At 36.5% G+C, this 23252-nt stretch overlaps 1 protein-coding gene across 12 annotated transcripts in view; it reads right to left on the minus strand.

Annotated features, from left to right (window-relative positions):
• The window catches only part of SLX4IP (SLX4 interacting protein), a 100037-nt gene that overhangs the window by 65809 nt on the left and 10976 nt on the right, over window positions 1–23252 (minus strand). For 2 of the 12 annotated variants that reach the window (XM_021390113.1, XM_021390112.1), the window contains exon 4: window positions 985–1131. The exons of the other annotated variants lie outside the window; for them this stretch is intronic. The gene's annotated coding sequence lies outside the window, so the exon portion shown is untranslated. The remainder of the gene's footprint in view (window positions 1–984; window positions 1132–23252) is intronic. 12 annotated transcript variants of the gene reach the window in all.

Consider the following 23252-nt stretch of genomic DNA (forward strand, 5'->3'; position numbering starts at 1 on the left):
CACGCTCATCTTTACAATAAGGTGGCTCCTACGTGGTACTCACATTTGTTGAACTTGCATCGCTTCAAATAGCTTTGAAACAGTCCTTATAAAATATAAATCCTTACAAAAATATTTGGGAGGCTGGAGATAAGTATGGTGATTTTATATTCAGTTACATCATTCCAAATGTGCTGCATCACTGATCAAGGCAGAAACGGAGAGCTAGCCTCCCAAGATGCATATTAGCATTTCCCTTTTCTGTGATTATTGTGCAGACGCGAGCTGCAGGGTCAGGATCAATTGATGCCTAGTTAAAAACAGTGTGTGATACTTTGGCTATTTTGCAGTTCCAAAAGCTTAGGAGTTTATCATGTTGTTTTTACTGTAGACCAATTAGTAACACCTTTCCTGATAAGCTTTGCTTACAATTGAATTTTAATTATAGAATTTTGAAGCACATATCTCAGTTCCTCTGGGAGAGAAGCATGCCCTACACTGTAAAACTTACAGTTTTCCAGGCTAAGCATATAAGAACTCTATGTTTCTAATCCTTTTAACTTCCCTTTTAACTTTCCAGAAAATTGTAGTATTGACTTACAGTGATAATTTTATTTCATATTCAGATTATGTCAATAATCTGTTCTGGGGTTTTTTGTTTGTCTGTTTGTTTTTAAGACTAGATCCTGATGACCACTCAGAACTATCACAATGCTGGAAAGGGCTACTAAAGACATAACTGCTGGAAGATGCCATCAGCCTCCAGGTGGCAAAAACACAGCTAAGAGATACTGGGAAAATAAATGACAAGAACTTTGAGGGAAATACTTTCTTATCACCAGAAAAATACTTCTAATATATTTCATTCTTTCCAAAGTTTTTCTAAAATCAACAGACATTGCAAGTTCAATTATATCAGTTCAAAAATCTGTAACAGTAAGTATAATTATATTTTGTATTGGTCTATAGCATACCAAGTATGTTATGAAAATATATGAATGCTACCTTCAGTTTTTCCAGACTTCTTAGAAGCAAGTTTATTTTCCTACTTCAACTTTCTGCCTCCAAAGAAAACGAGTTTTCCTTTTGTTTACACATTACTACCAATTATTTTCAGTATTTTGATTCCTTTCTCTTCTAGAGCAATAGCAACTGGAAAAAAAAATCATTTAGTAAGCATAAAGCACTGCAGTGTTGATGTATGTTATTACATAAAAAAAATATATATATTTCATTTATAAATGCCTTAACCTGCATTAAGTTATCCTGCTTGGCTCAGGACAGCTGCAGGTGCCACGACTGCTGCAGCTGGCTGTATGGAAGCAAAGGAGATTTAATGACATCTGACATGATAATTATTTTAATCGTTTTAGAAATAAAATTCCATTTTGATGTGCATGTAGCTTTTGCAAATATTTTTCAAGAATTTCTAGAATTTGAGGTTTGGGGTTTTTCCCTCCTAGGAAAAAAAAAAATGGGAGCAAGGGTTTTTTTTGTTTTTTTTTTTCCCCTAATGATAGGGTTTGTTTTTTTTTTTGCCATACAGTCAACTTTCACAGAAACAGAACCTCTCTAATTACTGCTCAAAGCAACATGGTCTTTCAACTGAAATCCAGCGGGTTTAGGAAACAACAGGTTACCACTGCCTGGCTTTACTGTCATGAGATTAATTACAGGGTCACCTGACAAGGGGAAATGATGAGTATAAAAGTATCACCCACTAGCTGATTCAGAAAGAGAGTCCAGAACATACCAGGGAGAAGGCTCTCAAGAAGCAGAAATTCAAGGAATGCACAGTCCAAGTTTCTTCTTCAGAATGGTCAAGATTTAAGAATTAAAACCAGAAAAAAAAAATCATCCTCTTCTGACTTTCTAAATTACAACTGGCTGGTTCTGGAAAACTTGCAAAGCTTGTAAGTTTTTGTTTGCTTTGACATATTGCATGCCTCTGAAGAGATAAGTCGTAACCCAAAACATCCTCAAAGCTGAGCCACTCACTATTTTATTGGTGGATCCACAGCTGCTTGTGCTGCTTGCAACACAGGACTACAGATCTTTAATCATAAAAAAGATCAAAGATCTGCACAACTAGAAGAGTAACTAGAAATTTGCACCCAAAGACTTGAGCTCTCCTAAGTTCTGGAGAATTTTACAGTATTTGGGCCATAAACTGCAGTTTAATGAGTGTCCAGCAAACAACCAGACTGCTCTCCAGAAATCTCAAACAGAACTCTATTTACTAGATTTTTTTTTTTTTTTAAAGTTTTGACAAATGGCTGGTGGTGTTAGCAATGGATTACAGGGAAGAGCTAACACCTAGATCTTTTCCATCCTCTGCTTTCAAAATCTGCAGGAGTACTCTACAACAGTAAAAAGGGAGCATGAGATCAATAGCAAAGGTCTAGTGCGCCTAGCTTCAAGATCTATCCTCAAAGATTCGATTTTCTGGTGTTCTAGTGGAAAGAAAGAACAAGAACCTAAAAACTCAGCCAGTGAGCTACAGGTTCACTGAGCTCACATTCAGAGGTTTGCATACCCACTGATGGGTTGACAGCTGGACTAGATGATCCTACACATCTTTTCCAACCTTTATTCTATGATTCTATGCCACCAGAGAGGTGCAAGCAGTGAACAAGCCTTTAGAACAAACTTTTGGGAAAAGCAGTCTGAGCACACAAGAATGCCAAATCCAGGCAGGTTGTTAAATTCTTAGAAGATGCACATAGACAGACTATTAAACGTAAGAAACAAGGGAAAAGAAAGGGAAAAGAAGAAAGACATGCTGACGATTCAACTCCCAGGAAAATGTAAAGAAATCTAAGTAGTTTCAAATCTGATGAAGCTGTGTACTGTAATAGAGACTTTCCGATTAAGCACTAACACGCTGTTGTTAAAGGGCATAATTATGAGAGATCCACGCAAATCAGTAGATGAAATCAATCGAGACAACTCCTTCAAGAGCACCCTAAATATCTGCAGTCCTAAAGCATGTACATGTCTTTTAGCAATGCAAGAATATTTCTGTGCCAACAGAGCCCTTCAGTTCATCACCCACAGCCAGGCTAAGCAGTCATTACTTAATCTAAACATCTGAACTGGTCTTGGAGAACCACTCTATCAGGTACAACGTTGAAAAAGACGCCTAAACTGCATGAGAGAATTAAGCTTAATTTATGTTGTCAATCTGTTCTGGTCTGGTCCCAGTTCTGTAGGATGTTTTGTAGACTACATATTGAATGGAGTCATGTAGCTGGAGCACAAACAATTGCAAAAAGCAAGTTTTTCCTCCAGACAAACTCTCCAAGTAACACTGCAACCTCAACATTGTTTTGAAAGGACACAGACCATGTCCCTGCCTGTGACAGAACTGACCTGGAAAAGCAGAAATAGAAGCACAGTATTTGTTCAAGATAATGGGAAGATAATTTGAGATTCCAACAAGCTGCTTTCACTCCTATGTTGTAAAATATTATAAATACTATGGTATGTTTAAAATTTTAGCAAGCAGGCCACAAAGAAATACTTATCTCTGCAGCAACCTGTATTTATGGCAATTGGGTTTACTGGGAGGGAGTGTGAGAGAATTTATCTACATTAAATTATTTTTAACTGCCAATAGTAAAAATATTGCTTAGGTCTTAGACACACCAACAGAGTGACACAGGACAACATGTTACTGTGTGTCACTTGATCTTTGGTAAAGGGGTGTAGATAAAGATGAGAGCTACTTTACCTAACTCTCTGCCTAAGGTATCAACAATATAAGAATGACCTTGTCACTACAGTACTAGACTGGAATTCAGGACAACTGTTGTGGTTCTAGAAAAGTCAACGCTGCAATTTAGTTTCTTACTTGTAAAAAGATAAAGAAACTAGCAAGGATCCTATAGAAACAGCTCTGCATATTCATTCGCTCATCTTGTAACGGTGATCAGATACCACAGCAATAGGTATTGCATTAAGCATTGAGAACTGGTAACAGTGACCAGTACTTCCTCTGATTTCAGAACTGTAGATGCGAGAAGTACCTAGTTCACTATCAACTTCTACCACATTATACCATAGTAACTAAATTCAACTTCAATTTTACTATTTCTAACCATCACAGGTCTGGCGATTATTTAAAATAACTAGAATAATTAGTTTCATAACATATTAAAAGGTTTTCTTATTAAAATCCTACTAAGAAACAGCAGGGATGACTAAAGACTCCAACAAACACAAGAAATCATGAACAGCAAAGAGACCAAATAATTTCCTAAGTATTATAAACCAGCAATTTTGAAAAACAAAATACACAAAAATCCCTAAGCAGCCATTTCATACCTTTAGCTTGTTAAGTAACTTTCACAGCTTTTCCGAATACACACTCTCCATGCTACATTTTAATTAACAAGCCAAATTGTGACGTATAAGAAAATATTTTCAACTACATATTGGCAAGTCAGTGATGTATTTGCTAAGTAAATTAAAAAAAAGCACCACGCAGAACAGCTAAGGAGCTTAGTAACGTGCCACACTATTTCTTGTTTCTGCATATTCTAGCCATGACAAGAAAATCAAGCACAATAAAAATTAAAGCAAAAAGGCACCACCCTGAATATCTTTTGATGTAAATGGTGTGAGAGGAAATAAATCCAGCCACCACTGAATACCATGCAAAACACTATTTACAAAATTATTGTAAAATGAAGAGTAGGTTAAAAAAAAAAATCCAGTATTTGCTTAGTAAGGTAACGCGCACATTAAGAAGATAAAGAGAGAAGTAGTTCCCAAGCACATGATGCATCCAGTAAGATATTTCTCGAGTTCTTTGTACCACAGCTGCAGGGTTGGGCCGACTTCCCTCACACAAAAACAGAATAGGGAAGCGAGGGCAGGTCCCAAGCAGGAAATCATTCCACGTTCCCTAACTTAGCAGCTATTTCACTAAGCCTCTGATTCCTCTTTATACTAAGAGACAAGGTCTCACCTGCACTAAAACTTACTTCCTTTCCTCCCTCTCAGAAGATGTTACCTACCGCAGCACCCAACTACTTAAGGGGGAAGCAGGAGGCAACAGAAAACCAAACATCTGCAGCCCACGTTTCAATATAAAATATTTGCAGATGTTAATTCTTGAAGCCAAAATAACAGATTAAAGATACATTGATTACACATGCTTAGGCTTTAAGACAAATACATAAAGCAGAAGTATTTTTTATTAGCAAAACAGACTAGCAAGCCAAATGAAAAGGATTTCTTAATATTGTTAAATCTGCTTAAGTGGTTTAAATGTTACATTTTCCAAGTGCGTAAAAGAAGTATTTTTTAACTTCGCATTTTTAACTAATTTGTCTTTCAAACAAAGCTAAGCCAGGAAAGTATCAGAACTGCACTGAGGCTTTTTCAGAAATAACTTAAGAAATGAGAAGTGAGAATGGCATATTATAAAAGATAGCTCCTTTGGACAAAATCCTTAAATTAAGTGGTAGCATATTTAGTCAACATAAGAGAGAAGGAAGCTCAACGATCTAATCAATGTTTTATCTATAAATGTACAACAGATTAAACAACGAATGCTCTAAATCTCACTCCTGAAAAAGCAGAATCAAATGGATAGAAATACAAGGAATCTCAAAATATGAACAGATCGGGAAAAATCACAAGGAATTACCAGCTACAAAGCAAAGGAATATAATCTTTTTTGAATGCACCAGAAAAAAAAAGGCTTTTATTTGGCATGGAACAATTGTATAATACATAGATTCTGTGCATAACTAAAACATAAATGGAGTAAAAAAGAGAAAGACCACAGCAGAACACTGAAGAGCTAGTAACAAGCAAGAATGAGCATTGAAGTGTCTCACCAGCTCCATGCAGATGTGCTGTCACAGAAAGGCTGCTCTAGTTGCAGCCAGGAGCTGCTCAGGCTGCAGCTGGAGCAGCTATTTCCCCACCTGTGTGTCCTTGCCCATGCTGCCCGCACCTCATTTCTTCCTGAAGTTTCAGGGGCAGTTCAGGTTGGATATTAGGAAAAAATTCTCAGAAAGAGCAGTGAGGCATTGGCATAAGCTGCCCAGGGATGTGGTGGAGAAGGGTGACCAGCAGGTTTAGGGGGGTGATTCTGCTCCTCTACTCTGCTCTCATGAGACCCCACCTGGAGTACTGTGTCCAGCTCTGGGGCCCGCTGCACAAGGACATCGAGCTGTTAGAGTGAGTCCAGAGGAGGGCCATGAAGATGATCAGAGGGTTGGAGCACCTGCCCTATGAGGACAGGCTGAGAGAGCTGGGGCTCTTCAGCCTGGAGAAGAGAAGGCTCTGGAGGGGACCTTATAGTGAGCTTCCAGTACTCAAAGGGGGCCTACAGGAAAGCTGGGGAGGGACTTTTTATAAGGGCATGTAGGAACAGGACAAGGTCCCTTCCAACCCAAACCATTCTATGATTCTGTGAGTCACCGTGCCTGCAGGCATTCAAGAGCCGTGGAGATGTGGCACTGAGAGACACGGTTAGTGGGCATGGCAGGGATGGGGCAACAGTAGGACACGATGATCTCAGCGGTGTTTTCCAATCTTAATGATTCTATACCGCTCCCAGCATGGAGCAGGCACAACTGATCCCTAACTACCCCAGTTTTGATACATTCATTTAAAAAGGCATATTAAAACTACTCAACTAAATCAGAACCTTTTGACAGAAATAAATAGGAGTGTCTATTCGCATCTCGATCCTAGCATACAGAAGTGGTAACCTCTGAGAGGAGAGCAGGGCAATGAAAAGCAGGTGGCAGATGACCAGATATTAACTGAAATCAGATTGCAGCTGAGGAAGTACACCTGTGTTCTCCCACTCAGCCTTCTGGAGGCACTCAGTAACACATCACTGACCTATAATGAAGGCAGGAGCATATAGCATTAAGTAGAAGACAAAATGATCAGTATTTATGTACATCCAGGAAGCGCATCAACTATTTGTAACAATAAAAATAAAAAACAAACACAAAAACAGTGACAGTGATTACTACAAATATTCATCTACCTACAACTCAGTTTCTCAGACTGAGATTGGGGGTGTGCCTACCATTTATATGTAAAAGGTTTGTAAAAATCATTTAATCTACTTGAGACTCTTCACTGGGGGAAATGATTATCTAAGCTCACTGTGAATGATTTTTACAGGAAAACAAACACTGATTACCATAGTAATAAATAAACTTGGAACTTTATGCAATTATAAATTAATCGGTAACTGGTTTTGTCAGTTTCTGTAATTCTTTTTCACACTAAGCACATTGATAGGTACTTTATTCACATGCAGTTAATTAAGTAATGGAAACCCAAGAGAAAACACTGATTTCAATATAATCTGCAGACAATCTGGGTAACGCATTCCTCAGTTTTACCTACTATGAAGTATAACAGAAACAACATGCTCCCAGGATTTCAGAGGTTGTAGGGAGCTGGGGGTCGGCCTCTTCTCTCTTTTAACAAGCGACAGGACGAGAGGGAATGGCCTCAAGTTGCACTAAGGGAGACTTGCGCTGGATGTTAGAAAATACTGCTGCTCTGAAAGAGTGATCAGGTGCTGGAATGGGCTGCCCAGGGAGGTGGTCGAGTCACTGTCCCTGGGGATGTTCAAGAAAGGTTTAGATTTAGATCTGAGAGACATGGTTTAGTGGGTTTATTGGTGGTAGGTGGATGGTTGGACTGGATGATCTTGTAGGTCTTTTCCAACCTTGCTACTTCTATGATTCTAAGACTATTTTTAAAGCAGTGAGGAGAAAAAAGTAAGAAGGATTAATTGATTTTCAAAATTTCTGTTTCACTGAGCTCAATAAAGGTGTTGCCTCAAGGAAGAAGAAGGACCTAACTCTAGTAATGTTAAAAATACTGCCAGTACCTAGGATATCAACTGGTATTTGGAAATGCAATTTAGGAAAGTTTTATATTACAAAGCTTTTTTTTTTTCCCTTTCAAAACCCATGGATTATGTTACTAATTGGGAATATTTGGAAAATATTCCCACAACTATGTTTTTAAATGTTGAATTCCAGTGTTAATTACCAGCAATCCTAACTCATGTGGAAAACATTAAAATCACTTAAATTTATAAGCAGTGTTGATTTTATATAACAAAATGTACATTTTTAATATATAAGAAGTGATATTGGGTCAATCCAAAAGTCCACAGTGAACTATACCCCATGTCTAACAGGGGCGAGTTTATGTCTACACATTTAACAGAGAGAACAAATAACACAACTTTTCCTCAGTAGCTTTGTTGGATGTTCAGTACCTCAGATGTGAGGCTCCATAGTTTTCCAACCCATATGCTGTAGCTGTACTTAGAAGTCGTCAGCAATAGCTTTCTCACAGAATTTGTCAGACTGGTGTGTAAAACTGCAAGCAGTCCCACAAACCAATCTCACATGCTAGAAGAATTGCATCTTCTACCTCATTTCAAAATGATCTTTTTGGTTTAGCTTAGTGCCCCCAAACAAACAGTCACTTCTTCTTTGTCTCTTCACACCATCCATGATTTAATAGGTTGCAATTACTCCCCACCCACCCACCTCCAATTGTTTCTTTTCCAGGCTGATGAGGATTAAATCGTTCTTTACACCAATGAAGTTCCACACCTCTCAGTAATTCTCACAGCTCCACAAAGGAGAACTATAAACATACACAGTGATAAAAAATAGATGTGCCTTTAATTTGTACCACAGCTTAATGATGGTATTACTTATGTTTTCCTCCTTCTGTTCCTGATATTTCCCAGAAATATTTTTGCTTTTCAAAATGCCACAGTGAATTAAGATGATGCTTTCAGAGAATACTGTAAACTTTAATAACACTTTCCTGTGTGGTGATAGGTTATTCAGCAGCCAAATGCGTAAGCTTGGAGTTCCTCTCCCTCACTGGAACACACATCACATTCATCTGTTGTTTCATAGCACAGCCACTAAATACTGTGAGATCTTTTGCAATACTTCATTGTAATCCTTTGCTATTCAGCTCCCTTCTCAGGTCATTTACAAACAGCGCCTGCCCCAGAGAGTTCCCCATTTCACTCCATCTCTCTCTTTATCCTTTAGCCAGGTAATCCAGGTAAGACTTGTTTCTTCTTTTTTTTTTTTTTTTTTAAGCTTACTTAAAGCACCTTGCCAATCACTTTCAGGGAATCTAAATGGGTTACAACAACCAGATTTCTCTGGTCTTTACACTCACCAGTCCCGGTAAAGAAGCCAGCAGGCTGTGATGCGAGGTTTCTCCTTACAGTGGGTGTTCTAACTTTATTCCCAGTGCACAACACAAATGTATATATCCATTAATTCTACCTTAATGGAGTTTGTGCTAATCTGCTGATACATGTTAGACACTGACCTGACAGACTTACTAGTTCTATAATAGGAGGCTAATATAGAATCATAGAATCAGCTAGGTTGGAAAAGACCTAAAAGATCATCCAGTCCAACCATCCGCCTACCACCAATAACCCCACTAAACCATGTCTCTCAACGCTGTATCTAAACGTTTCTCGAACACCTCCAGGGACGGTGACTCCACCACCTCCCTGGGCAGCCCATTCCAGCGCCTGACCACTCTTTCAGAAAAGTAGTGTTTCCTAATGTCCAGCCCTATCCAACTAGCTTCTACATGAAGCTGAGGCAGTTTGAAAAGAATAAGCTCTGCTGAAGTTCATTACTCACCCATATGCTAAAATTGGGCTTTTTGTGTACTTATTCCAGGGCAAAGTACAAAATAACGAACATAACCAACAATATTAAGACCCACTGTTGTGGTGGGTTTTTGTTTGTTTGTTTGAGAAACTGAGAACATGAGAAAATTGGAAAACTAGTTTTCAATGTTTGCCTGCTTCATACAGCATTTTAACAACATCTTAATAATCAGCAAAATGCTGTAAATGTTTCTTTGTACTCTCTCCTATTATGCACACAGAATCACGCTCAGCCAATGCTTTCTCCTCATTCTCTTCCCTCAGATTAATTCTGCTTCATTCACTCAGGTTCCCCCTACATTATGAAAAACCAACTACAACAACAAAACACTGCTGTATCTAAGACAATATTCCCATGTAAAACAGTTTCTTTTTTATTATTTGAATTGTTTCCTAACTAAAGATAGACACTTTCACATAAAACAGGGCAAGGAGCAAAAGAATCTATCACTGATCATTTGCGTATCACAAAAAATCGCTATATGTCATCTACTGCTTCACAATATTTCTCAAGAATTTAAATTCTTCATTCAAGACTTTCTTCATGTCTGCAATGGTCACAGTTCCTCCCACCTTAATGCATCTCATGAATGGGTGGTAAACTGACAAAAGAAAGCATCTCAGTAAAATAAGACATACTGCCTAATACAGAGCAGCTGTTACCTATCTGAATTAAATCTTGTCCCGTTGCAATGTTTATATGCATGCAGTAACTTGTTAAAACTAAAAAATAACTCTGAATTACTGACATCCTCAGTGCAACTCGCTGCCCGTAACCCACACCTACCTGCTTGGCTTCATAAGGAAGAAATACAGTTCAAAAGCAACAAGCATTGCTAACCGCTGCACTGCAATTTAACATCCACAATCAGTAAAACAAGACAACTACCATTGCCAGCTGCTTTAATATCCTACAAGGGGTAAATTATTTCCATGGGTTACAATTTTGCCCCTCCAAAAAATGTTTTCAAAGTTTAAAAAATCTTAAAAATTGAGAGCAATATAGCATTTTGCATTAATAAGAACAGTGCATTTTTCTTTAAACAAGTCAGCAACCACTTGCCAGAGCTGTAAAAAACAGACCCTGGTTACATTACGTGCCAACAAAAACAACTGTTCCTTAACTTTCTAGTCCTTTTAATTTATGACCATATCAAGGACATATAACTCAAATTTCTAATCAACAACACAACAACAAAAAAATAATAATATTGGCGCATCAGTGTAAGAGAAGACTCTTTCCTCTGCCTGCTACAGTTCTGGTCTATATCACTCTCAGTTCCCAAGCTTCTTTCCACCTCTCCTTATCTCTGACTTCATTTTCCCACCGTCAAAGCCTGTCTTTCCAGGAAGGAAAGTTATGGTAAAGATGAGGAATATTGTTCAGCACCTCTTTGCCCTTTGGCACTGCTATCAAGCACTGGGATTTTATCTACCACATTAGCAGAGATCTTACAAAAAACACATTCCTTTTTGTATAATGTACACGGTGGTCATTCAAACAATAACCAGTAACAGATGTCTGAAGTGAGGAGAATGGACTATTTAAGTTAAACTTTATAAATTCTGATGATACTTTCCCAGATTTGAAACCACGACACTTAATTTATAACTATCAGTATGGCCATATACTTTTCTTTGTCTGTTTATTTCTAGCTCCAGCCTCAGTAAGTATACTTTGTCCATCAAGTTTTAAGTTTCGCTCTGACCTTACAGATAATCTTACCATCAACTTGCATTCATTTAGTAGTGTAAAGATAGTGGTAAAAAATGAAAGTCCCTCTGCAAAGAACCCAATACCCAAATAAGAAATCCTGACATGGGCTATGAACTTAAATGCTTACATAAAATTAGTGGTCACATTTAGCACCCTGCAATGACCACCTGGGAAAGTTTTTATTTCAAAGGAAGCACAGAAAGAATAAAAGAAAAAAAAAAGTATAAAAGAGTATAAAAGAAATGTAACCTGTACTATTTTTTTTCCATTAAAGCTTTAGCATTGAAAGATTTATTATTATTATTTTTAATTTAGCTCTGTTTTCCAGGAATTTTTAACGAACACACTAATATGCACAGGAAATACAGGATATTTAAAGCAGCTATCCTTTACAGTTCAGTATTTCAAGAAAGTATTGAAGGTTTTGGAACAAAATAAGCCAAGCATCTATTTTCATAAACTGTATCTGCCAGTAGCACATTTATTCATATAAGGAGTAGTTCTACAGATCAGTGTGGCACAACAGTCATTACACTGGTGTGTTATGTTTAATTACCTTGTTTTCACAATCACTTTTATCAGATTCCTGTATGTATTTATGGACACAACTACTTAAAGAAACATTTTTTTAGTTTTTAATGACTGTTATGAAAAATCTGTCTCAGCTACAGAAGCAGACGGTACCACCAACAGTACCAGCAATGGAAATGAATGGATTTTAAAAGACAACATCAAACTCTGCTATTGGAACATTAATGCACAGATGTAGGAGAGGTTTACAGTCACACTTCAAGATTATTTGTCCTTCACAATAAAATTCATCCCTTAAGATCTTTAAACTTGCTGTTATGTTAAAAACAACAACTCTAGATCCTTCAGAAGTTTTGTGTTCCTAGTTTTTTGTTAAATATTCAAGTAAGATAAACAAAAATTTCAAAAAACATGCAATACCAACATTTTCAGGCTTTGCAATCTGCTTTGACAGTATAAATTCACTTGCGTTTTGCTCAGGACATTCAGCCATGAGATTTCAGGTTCATTTTGAGGGAATATGTTTCCCTCTGGAAGAAAAGCAGTGCAACAGTAGCTTCCTGTGTAAAGGTTTTGCCCTCTGTGGGATAGATAAACAGATCTATGAAGCATTCTTCCAACAGACAGATTGTGTTACAGGTCAGAAAGTTTCTTTTCTTCCTTACAATATTCACCTGTACCCATGTTATTGGAAACCCACAAAACTGAAAAAGACAGGCTGACGAGATGGAAAGTCTTCTTTGTACACTGCAAAACATTTCTGTTTCTAAGTAATGATTGCCAGTAGTCAGAAGATTGGTGCAACTAATAGAATAGTTTAAATGTTAAAAAAGCTACAGCTATTACACAATTTTAAGTGTGAAAATCACAGGAGCAAAAACAAGAGGATGAACCCTCACTGGTCCACATTTCAGCTAATGAACACAAAGGCTGGTAAGGCTACACCAGCTAAGGATCTCCAACAGCATCTGCTAAGCTAGAGTGTTACGGCAGTTGTTAGCTGTACATGTCTGCATCTATTTAAAGAGTCAACAAAGGAAAGTACACTTCTGCAAAGTATAAAAAACAAACAAAAAAGAGTTTTTTCTTGGATTTCAACATGAGAGAGGGGGGAAAAAAAACCCTTTTACAGGGAATTGTGCCTTGGAAAGCACAAGCTCACTTTTTTCAAATTAAAAAGGAGATAGTATGCTAGACTCACAACCGGCTTTGTTAAATGAAGACAAAGATGACTGCTCATGACAGATTACGGTTCCTGGATGTCACGAACGCTGAGCACATCAGTGACAGGAACATGAGAACATACAGTCTGTTTTATCTGTGTCACATTAGGAGGAAAAAGAAAAGAAATGAACACTGCCTTAATATATATGAGAATATAGCCACCTAGGTATAGCTCTATATTCCTTTTTGCTTGAATTTAATATAAAAGATCTACTCAGAGCTTGAAGAAAAACACAACAAGACAAGCATTTGTAAATAGTTAACACAGCAAAAATGGGTGTCATTGATCAACTGATAAGACTTACTACGTAGCAAAGGCACATAGTTAAATGAAAAGGACATATTCCCTTGTCAGGCACAAAGAATGGATTTATGCCATCTACTGCAAAGTAATTAACATCAAAGAGAACATTAGAAGCTAGGGTGTGGAAATATTTACAGTCATTAATATTAATGATAACCACACAATAAAAGTGCTAGATGCTCCAAATCTGGCAGGCTTTAAGGTTTCTCAATTCACCCTTAACTTTCCTTCAAGGCTGAAGATTATCTCAAATTATTCGTCTAAAAATTAATAAATAACAGCCAACCCGAGCTTAGCAAAAGTCATCTCTTTGAATCTGTACAATAAGTAATGAATAGCTAAATATGCATGACTAGCGAAAAAAAGCTCCTTAACTGTTGGCGTTAATTCCTAACCCCCCATCTCACTACTGAGCCATTACTAATTCATGTTTTACTCCTCCTACTCCATACTGTGGAAAATGAAACAATAAAGCAGTAGACTCTGTTCCCCATCTTCTCTCCATTACACCTTTTGAAATTCAGCTTCCAGTGTGACACTACTTTCACATCTCTGCTGCAATGTTCACGTGCATTATTTATTTTCTGCTCCTTGCTCCCGCTCCACTGGCTCCCGTAACAGTCCATCCCTGTTTCCTCACTCAAATTGCTGATCCCTGTATCCCGCTCTCATGCTTTAACTAACAGATAAAAACTATTTGCTCTCTCACTTTAACTTACATTTACCATTTTTTCCATCAAAGGTAATTAATCTAGGCCAGACAGCTAAACAAGAGCAATGAAATACACTGATCATCTTTATCTGTAAGTTTTGGGGAAAATTATATCGTTTTTCTTTTAACTGAGAAAAAGATTAATTTGAATTTTGGTAGTTACAAATCATCTGGTCTGAGTGGCATTCAGTAATGGTAGCAGAACTTAACCAGCAAAGAGTATTTTTAGGTCTTAAAAAAGAGAAAACAGTGATCTGTAACTGGAAAGCTTCACTAACCTCCTATAATAACAGAGACACATTTATGAATTACTTAATAATACTGACTTCAGAATAATGGAATTGCCTTTTAAGAGATTCATACCATAGCTTATTCTATCAGACAGCTATCCCTAAAATTGAATTTGCCCCCGATAATTTAGTTCATCCATGCCACAACTGTCTGATTTTGAGATGTTTAAAGTGGCAGAATGGAACAGTGTGCACTCCATACTATGCTGTCATTTTGATCACTTTTTAATAGAACAGTTACAGGAAAAAAAAAATTCAGATCTGTATAAGCTTATAAGGTGAAATATTTTAACTAAGTGCCTCAGAGATAATGGAATTAATTAATGATTAGTGGCAGCCTTCTCAGAAGTAGTGGCAAATTTTATTCGGTGATTATACAGACTATATCGAAGTAAACAGCCCTCTCCCTCCCCTTACTGAAGTTCTGTAGATATATCTAGTAGCGTCACATTTTTAAAGAATCTACATAATACTGATGTATTAAAAACGCAGAGAAGACAAGGATAGAGTTTAGTTTTTCATATGAATCCAAAGTAATGGGATTAAGATAAGAAAGTGGCTTTCTATTTATCAAATGAGGAAAAAAAAATAAAAGGACTCTTCAAATTCTCCTTGCATTTCTCTTTGTAGAGTGCCTACATAGGTTAATGATGAAGGAGGATTCATTGCAAGTGTCAGTCTATAGCTATACTAAAAATACCAAGTGATCCTTAAAGTGACTTCAATTCATGTAAGCTATGCCTGTTTAGCAAACTGCTTACAAAATTCCTCAGTTTTTTTTTTTTGTTTGTTTGTTTGTTTGTTTTTGCTATGAAGGTTAAGTTCATTGTTTGTACAAACTCTCAAAGTAACTGGGAAAGAAACAAAATTCTATGCTTTCTTTAGAACTATTATTTTAGTATAATGTAGCACTTAAACTTTGTTCAACCAACACAACCACTTAATGTACCGAATCATCCATGTTTTTATTAACTGTAAACCCTCAAAACTAATATTTATTAGTAAATTAATAATATTATGAGAACAGGCACGAAGGAAACTACATAGAAATAATTATTTGAATAGTTGTGACAGCTATAAAAATGCTTCTATACAACCTTAATCTTATCAGCTCCATATTGTAAAGAAATGAAGAAAAAGATCAGAACTTGCAGTCTTCACAACCTTTTGTGATGATGATTATTTGGCGTTTTGATGATATTAAACTTGTGACCACTGCACTTACAGTTCATAGTGGTAATAATGAAAACGCATGTCAAATACAAAGAAAAAAAAATCCAGGTCTCCAGATAAGTGAGGCCTGAAAGAAATCTATGTTCTGTCTCTGTAGCTAAGCTTTATACAAATTGTAGTTACAGATTCTTATGTAATGTATTTTAACTCTGCCTACCAATTTATATAAGAAAACATTGATGAAATGTATGTCTCTAACATATCTTTAAAGAGCCTAAAGCTAGCGGAAAAATGAAAATAAGAAATCTTTCATTTTACTAAAAACTAGAATGATGATGCAAAAATCTTCTTTGAACTACTATCTGCTTGAAAGAGATAAGCTCAATGCAGAGAGTAATTGCTGACAAATCCCAATAGTAAATAAACCAGTTTCACATTTTACATATTATCAAGAGGCTATGGAATTAATGGTTACAGCCAAAGAAATGTTGACACAGTTGCAGATTGAGCCTTAACATGCTGATCATGTTAAAATAGTGCACAAGAAATATTTTTCCACTTTGTAAAAAGCCAGACTGTTTACACGCCTAAGTGGCTAGAGACTTTACTGCCTGTGTGTGGTCTTAACATTTCAGTATCACAACCATGAATATAAAGAGAAGCAGCATGAAATAACCTATTATATTAAAATGAATGCCAGATCACCATTATTACAAGTGTTGAGATTTAGATTTCTCAAAATGAGCATTAAAACATGCATATAGCCACGTTTACTGATTTTAAAAAAAATAATAAATTTATATAATGTTTTTCAAAAGTAAACAGAGGGATTATATTTCACAAAAGTAAGTTGTTCTTTGTTCTCTTTACATTGTTTAGAAAGAAAAAAGTTGGGAAAAAATAGGAAATTAAAAATAACAAATATTGTCATCATTAAAAAAAACACACTGGTAGCTTTGCTTGTATCCTCTATGTAAGATATATTAATTTACAGCTATAAGCATTACAACACATCTATAGTACCTGGAAATGTACTGAAATATCCTTTGTAAAGCTTGGAAACCACTGGAAAGTCTTCTGGAACATCTGCTAAGTTTGCTGGGTTTCTTAATAATTATTGGTATTTTTTAAATAAAAAAGAGACCTACTGCCCTCAATTTACTGAGGACAGTTCTGTGAATCCATTAAAGAAGGTGCTACTTATCTGCAACACAAGCATATCAATTAGTAGTGTTACCATTACATTCACGCATTTAAAGAAAAGTAAATACTGACATAGGTCAAACATATGAAACTGTCTCAGCTTCCCATTCCACGTCCTCTAATGAACCATAAAATGCCTACAATTTTGAAAAGCAAGTACACAGTATGAATGAAATATGAAGGCTGCTCTCAAAGACATGCCTCCTATTTTACTATATTGGTCCATGATCTCAGAGACAGATGTTGGTAGTATGGCAGTAGAGGTTGACCCCTCCTGCCAACATTCTGTTACGTTTTGTTGCCCTGTGACAGATGGCAGCAGAGGAGCAGTCTGACAAAGTGGTGTCTGACATGGAAATGCATATGAAGCAAAGGTGTGGAACAGAGTCCTTCTGAGCATATGAAAATTACATTAATTGACTCTTGCTGAATGTTTATGGACACCAAACAGTTGATGTGAGCACAGTGAGGAAGTGAGTGGTGCATTTCAGGAGTTGCAACAGCAGGTCACCTCCACCAGTACAGATTTTTACAAGCTTTTACATGCAAGCTTGTGTTCGTTGTTGACAAAAATGTACAGCTAATGGTGGTGACTATGTTGAAGAACAGTGTTTTGTAACTGAGAAATTGCTTTATTAAATAGTGTTATTGTCTTCTATCTGTTGCAGTTTCCATGGAAATAAATAGGAAGCCTTACTTTCAGAGAGACCCACACATTTTCTTCAACCCCTCATTACAAGGATCCTCAATATTTCCCACAGAAGTTGATATTCTCCTCCCAAGTCAACAATAAAAAGCAGAAACCATAATCTTTCCAACATCTACTTGTGAACCTCACTGTCCATAGCTAAAATTCTAAAATCTCAATGGAAAAAAAAAATTAAAGTAAAAGGTTGTATCAAGAACATGGGTATAAGGGGTCAGAGGCAGATTTCTGGTTCCTTATCCTTCTATCTGCAATTTTTTTCTTTTCTTCCTTCTTCTTGTGTTCATTTGTGCAAATGGAAAGATAAAGAGAGAAGCAAAAATTTCCTATTAAGACTTCCACATGTTTATACACCACTGATATTTTTTACTGTGCACTGGGAAAACAATTTTCTTCAAAATAGTCCCATTTCTAATATCTGTGTATTAAAGTTAGATGAGAAAAAAACCATATATATAACGGATGAACAGAGTAGCACTGTGGGGCCATTCCTATCCAATCCGATCTCGTTTGGGACGTTCTTGCTTCGCGAGGCTGTGCTCGCTCCCCGGGCCGGCACCGAGCGGCACGACCCGCCGGGGCGCACTGCGGGGAGGCGCTGTCCGGGGCCGGCCTGGTGCTGAAGCGCCGCCCGCCCCGCGCCACCAGCGGGGTCTCGATGCAGCGCACGTCGGGCTGCGGCAGCTCTCCTCGGCGCGAACGTTGTCAGACCCTGACTTCAGCGCCTGCTGAATGCCACTCGGTCCCAGCATTACCTAAGCTTTCCTTTATTTTCTTTCAATCCAGAAGGCAGCATCAAAAGCCTACAACTCCTCTCTCCCCCGCATTGTCATTCTATTATCAACCATTATTTCAATCAAGAAGGAAGTATCTATTTCTTATGCACTCAATGTCCAAAGGGAGAAAAAGAAAAAAACAGCAAAGCCTTTAAGGCTGCAGAAAAGCATGAATGAAAAAAAAAAAATTACACACTTTTTTCCTCAGTCCATAATGTATACTGCATCAAGGCATGAATGCAAGAATTGTACTTCACCAGCATTGGGCTCTTTAACAAATGTGTGAGCTACATAAAGCTTTATGCTCTGCATTTCTTCAGTGTGGAATTATTTGTAAATATTCAGCTTCTGCTCTAGTCCTGAAACAGTAATGGATTGGTTGAAGACAGCCGCAAACAACAAAGAAAGGCCTGACTGGAAATTTATTTTGTGTAAAATCAGATTGCAGAAGCTTCCCATAGAAGTCACAAAGGGAAGCTCCAGAATACACAAGTATTCAGCAACAGATCTGCTTTCCATTAAGCTAGCAGCTTTAACTTTTCCAATCCCATTATCTGTTCAATATCAATCCTACATTATTGCATTTCCATGCTTGTATTCTGTAGTTAATCTGCAATTTGCAAAGTTAAGCATATACCTCTGCTATTCAAAACAGCTACACAACTGAAACTTCATCCCCGAGTTGCTCTCCTTGCTGGACATTGACTTTTCATAGCTTGTTCCACAATCCTGTCACTTTCCCTTTCACTCTTTCTTTCCCTAGTTCTGCTAGACTTGTAGTAGTGTCTCTAAAGCACTACTGTAAACATAAAAAGAAAATGAGATCTTCACTTCTGAGAACAAGCTCTTACAGAACAGAATTTTCAGAGGGTCTTCTCACATAGCAGAAAAGCCTGGGATCAAATAACTGGAAACCTCCCATTACATAGCCCACACAGGACTTACCATTATAAAAGAAAAAAACCACAACACTTGCTGTTTTTCACCATACTAGTGAGTTAATACATAGAAACACATTTAAATTCTATTATATTTAATCAGATTTGGACAAACATCCTACCATTTTAACATATAAACATTTAGCACAGTGACTTTTCGAAGCGACTCAAACTATTACTAAAAAGGGAACAAATAGAAACACCTTGAGTATAACTGAACTAATTCACAGGTGGTCAGAATGAAGAAATGAGCATGTCACTTGCAGCTCAAGATTTACCACTAAATATGTTAGCAATCTGGAAAGGAAAAAAAAAAAGTAGTACTTCAAAAATCAATGGCTAATCAGGGCTAGAGGATAGTCCAGCTGCTAACCTACTAAGTTGTTCTACCCACCCCTTACCCCCCTCAAAAAATATATATATTTAAAAAAAAAAAAAACTATCACATGATTTCCATATAATATCAAAAACAATTAAAAAAAAAAAAAACACCTTGTAAGGGCTAGAATTGGGCTCAGGGCAAACTGCTGAATAATGCAGACCACCAGTACTACTTTCTGCTCATCTTGAAAAGCTGTTGGAGTAAAAGGAAAACTGAACTTCAAATTCATCAAATAACAGAAAAGAAATCTCTTTCATCAATCCTACCATCTCTGAATACTTACTAACATGCTTACTGACTGAAAAGTATGAAGAATGTATTTGCTCCCATCGACTCACTACTGCTTAAACAGCTTGGATCTCAATCCATAATAGCTTCCTACAGCCTTCGTATATCTACTACACCCACAATTTTCCCTCTACAACAGACTGTTTGACAACATACTACTCTTAATATTTGCATGCAAATGTCCCTGTGAATCTTCATTTATCTAGAGTAACTGTTGACAAATTCTAACAGTTTTCCGAAGAGAGATATAAACCAGTTTTGTTCTATCATTCCAAGTCTTCTGTAAGGTTTCTCTCTGCCTGAATGTCCATGTGAGCCAGTGGTGACTTAATTACCAATCACAGCTAATCAGTCTATTTCATATTATACTACAAACACTTATTAGCAGACACTTACTGGAGGCAAGAATATCGTTTTGTTTGTTTTTTTGTTGTTGTTTAACAACAGTGGACTTCATTCATTCAACATTATACTTGTCAGACTTACTCCTACCATCTAAATTGTAAATTCTGAGACACAGATTGCAACTATATGACAATACTCGGAAAAATAAGAACTGGAGCCTTACCACCTGTGCCACACAGGGAATATCTCTTTATAAACTTCCTTTCCATTAATAAAGATTGGCATATTATGGCAAGGCAATATGCTATCGTAGTGTACTCCTTCCTACTTTTTTTTTTTTTTAACTATAGGAATGTAAAAAAAAAAAAAAGAAGGAAAAGTTATACACTGTATGACCCTATTAAATGTCAAATTCTTGGATCTTGGTATTGAACAGATCCTCTTTAATGGCCCAAGATATAGCTCTTTCATAAGTTCAGCAAATATTTTACATTCTGAGCTATACACTTCTATCAGCCTTTATCTGAATGATAAAAAGCAGGATAAATCACAATCATGTATATTCGGTTAATTATGACTGCTATTAAATCACTGGTACATTCAATGAAAAAAAAAAGACTGTTTAAAATAGGAGAATATTGGCTTGAATTTGAGAGGTTGCATTTAACTGTATCTTATATAAACTATTATTACATCAGCTGAGTAGTGCCAGATATACCAGACACCTTACTACTTTCTGGAAACTAAACAGGGCCTTCCAAAGAGGACCTTGCTCTTGGGGTAGAGCTTAGTTTTGTTATTGCACAGCTTTTTACACTGAAATGAGGATAGAGTTCTTGAAGTACATTCACAGAACTCAGCCATAAACAATATGAAAATGACAACAAAACTCTCTGTGGAGGGCTGGGTCACATTTTCTCATGTGGAAAACAGTGGTGTTACATCCATCTTTCTTTCCTCTGTTCTCTTCCACACTCTCTCCCAAGACCAACAACTAACTATTCTTCAATGAATGTGTGATGCAACATATCTATAGTGATTCTCCACTTGAATGCTCTTTCAGGTACACATGGGAAGTTACATGGAGAAAGTAATAAAATCTTGCTTATGCTGAAGCTTGTAGATTTAGGATCTGTAAGAGGATCCGTCTAGAAAAAGTACAGGTAGCCAAAATAACAAAGAGGCCTCAATGAAAGGTGTTACAAAGACAAGAAAATACAAAACCAAAACGAACAACACTCTGCCTTCAGGTTTCATAAATGAATCACACTTCCCTAGCGAAGCATACACAGCAACAAGAAAAGATCATCTTACAGAACTCAAATCACTGCAGTTAAGATTTTGGTTCCAAATTGTCTGCACGTGATCTAAACTACAAACTGTTCCCCTTCCACTTCCCCAAGTTAAAATTTCACAACTATTGACAAAGTTTTGTAGTAAGCAAAAAAAAAAAGTTATCTTTCGTATCGGCCTCATTAGAAGTACTGTGTTTTATGAAGCAAGGAAATAAAATATAGGTTAGTTCAATATGCAAAGGTACAGACATCACAGAGTAAGTCTGCAAGACCTATCTTCACATTAAACATTCATTTGCATGACTACACGAACCTATATAACTAATCCAATTTTTATTCATTATATAAAGGTGTTTATTCTTTTTCTTAATTTGCCCAAGTAAAACCATACAAATGCAAAAGCTGACAGATACTAACTAAATGAGTGGGTTTCAGGGATGAAAAAGAACAACCAAGTGAAAAACAAACAAGGTAGGAGTTTCCCATCATTTCTTGACATAGCTTGTGTAACAGATACTATAGTATCTAAGAAATGCATCTTCTTTCTAGTATTTTCCTTAATACATAACACTAATACACAGTTTTGATCACGTTTTTTCAAACTAGACTGTCTCAAATGAGACGTCTTTAGCACAGAAAAAATGACATGCTCATATCAAAGTTTGTAATGAGTCAACTAGAAAATAAATGGAGAAAAATGAACATAAATGGAGATATAATTTAAAATGACGCAGAAATCTACGTATTAACTTTTAAAGCATGAGTTTTACTTTGTCTACATCCATTTAAGAAAAAAGAGCAATTTTGTACTGGTCCTATAAACAAAATATTATCCATCTTAGCACAAGTTTAAATCTTGATATCACTTTAATGTTTTGATTCCCTTAAGCATGGTATCTCAAAACACTTCAAATTAGAAATGTTTCCAGTCAAAATACAGAAACTAATTTAAGAAAAAAAATCACTAGTGGAATCCCTGATCATTTACAAGAGAATTAACCATGCCTCACTACCCTACATTCAGTTATGTGTTGAACGCTATTACATTCCATGAAACAATAGCTTTACCTTTCTCTGCTTCATTATAGAATCATACTACCTGAATTTACTTCATTTTTTTCATAATTTTTGCTTTATCTTTCCTTGGGTAAACACAAGTTGTCAACATCAGAATTTTCTTTTTACCCTTTAAATTAAAACTGACATTTTATTATTTGGTTGTATCACTTTTCAGCGTTTTTCCTATCTACTTCTTTTCACATTGACTTTACAGACAGACTGCATTTTGAAAAGATGGATAAACTAAACTGAGAAAGACTGTTGATAAAATAGTTATGTCCTTAGTAAAGCTACAGGCTTCTGCCACTATACTCCTATGGACTTCAGTGAGGTTTGGGTCACAACTACCATAATCACTTAATTCAACAGTAGTAAATGAAATCTAAGAAATGTAATTTGATTAGAAAACACACCAAGTAACACTGCTGGTAACAATAGCGATTTCTTCACATCTCATGCAAATTTTAGTTACTTAAATTACTAAAATAAATGTCTAGAACTTACAGTTTTTGCCAACCACATTGTCACATTCTAATTGAGCAGCTGTCAACAGTTAGAAAATAATTGCATCCCTTTCAGAAGAACTAGTGTGGGAAGTGAAACACTTGGAGT

The sequence above is a fragment of the Numida meleagris genome, chromosome 3 (genome assembly GCF_002078875.1).
Source record: "Numida meleagris isolate 19003 breed g44 Domestic line chromosome 3, NumMel1.0, whole genome shotgun sequence".
Classification (NCBI taxonomy): domain Eukaryota; kingdom Metazoa; phylum Chordata; class Aves; order Galliformes; family Numididae; genus Numida; species Numida meleagris.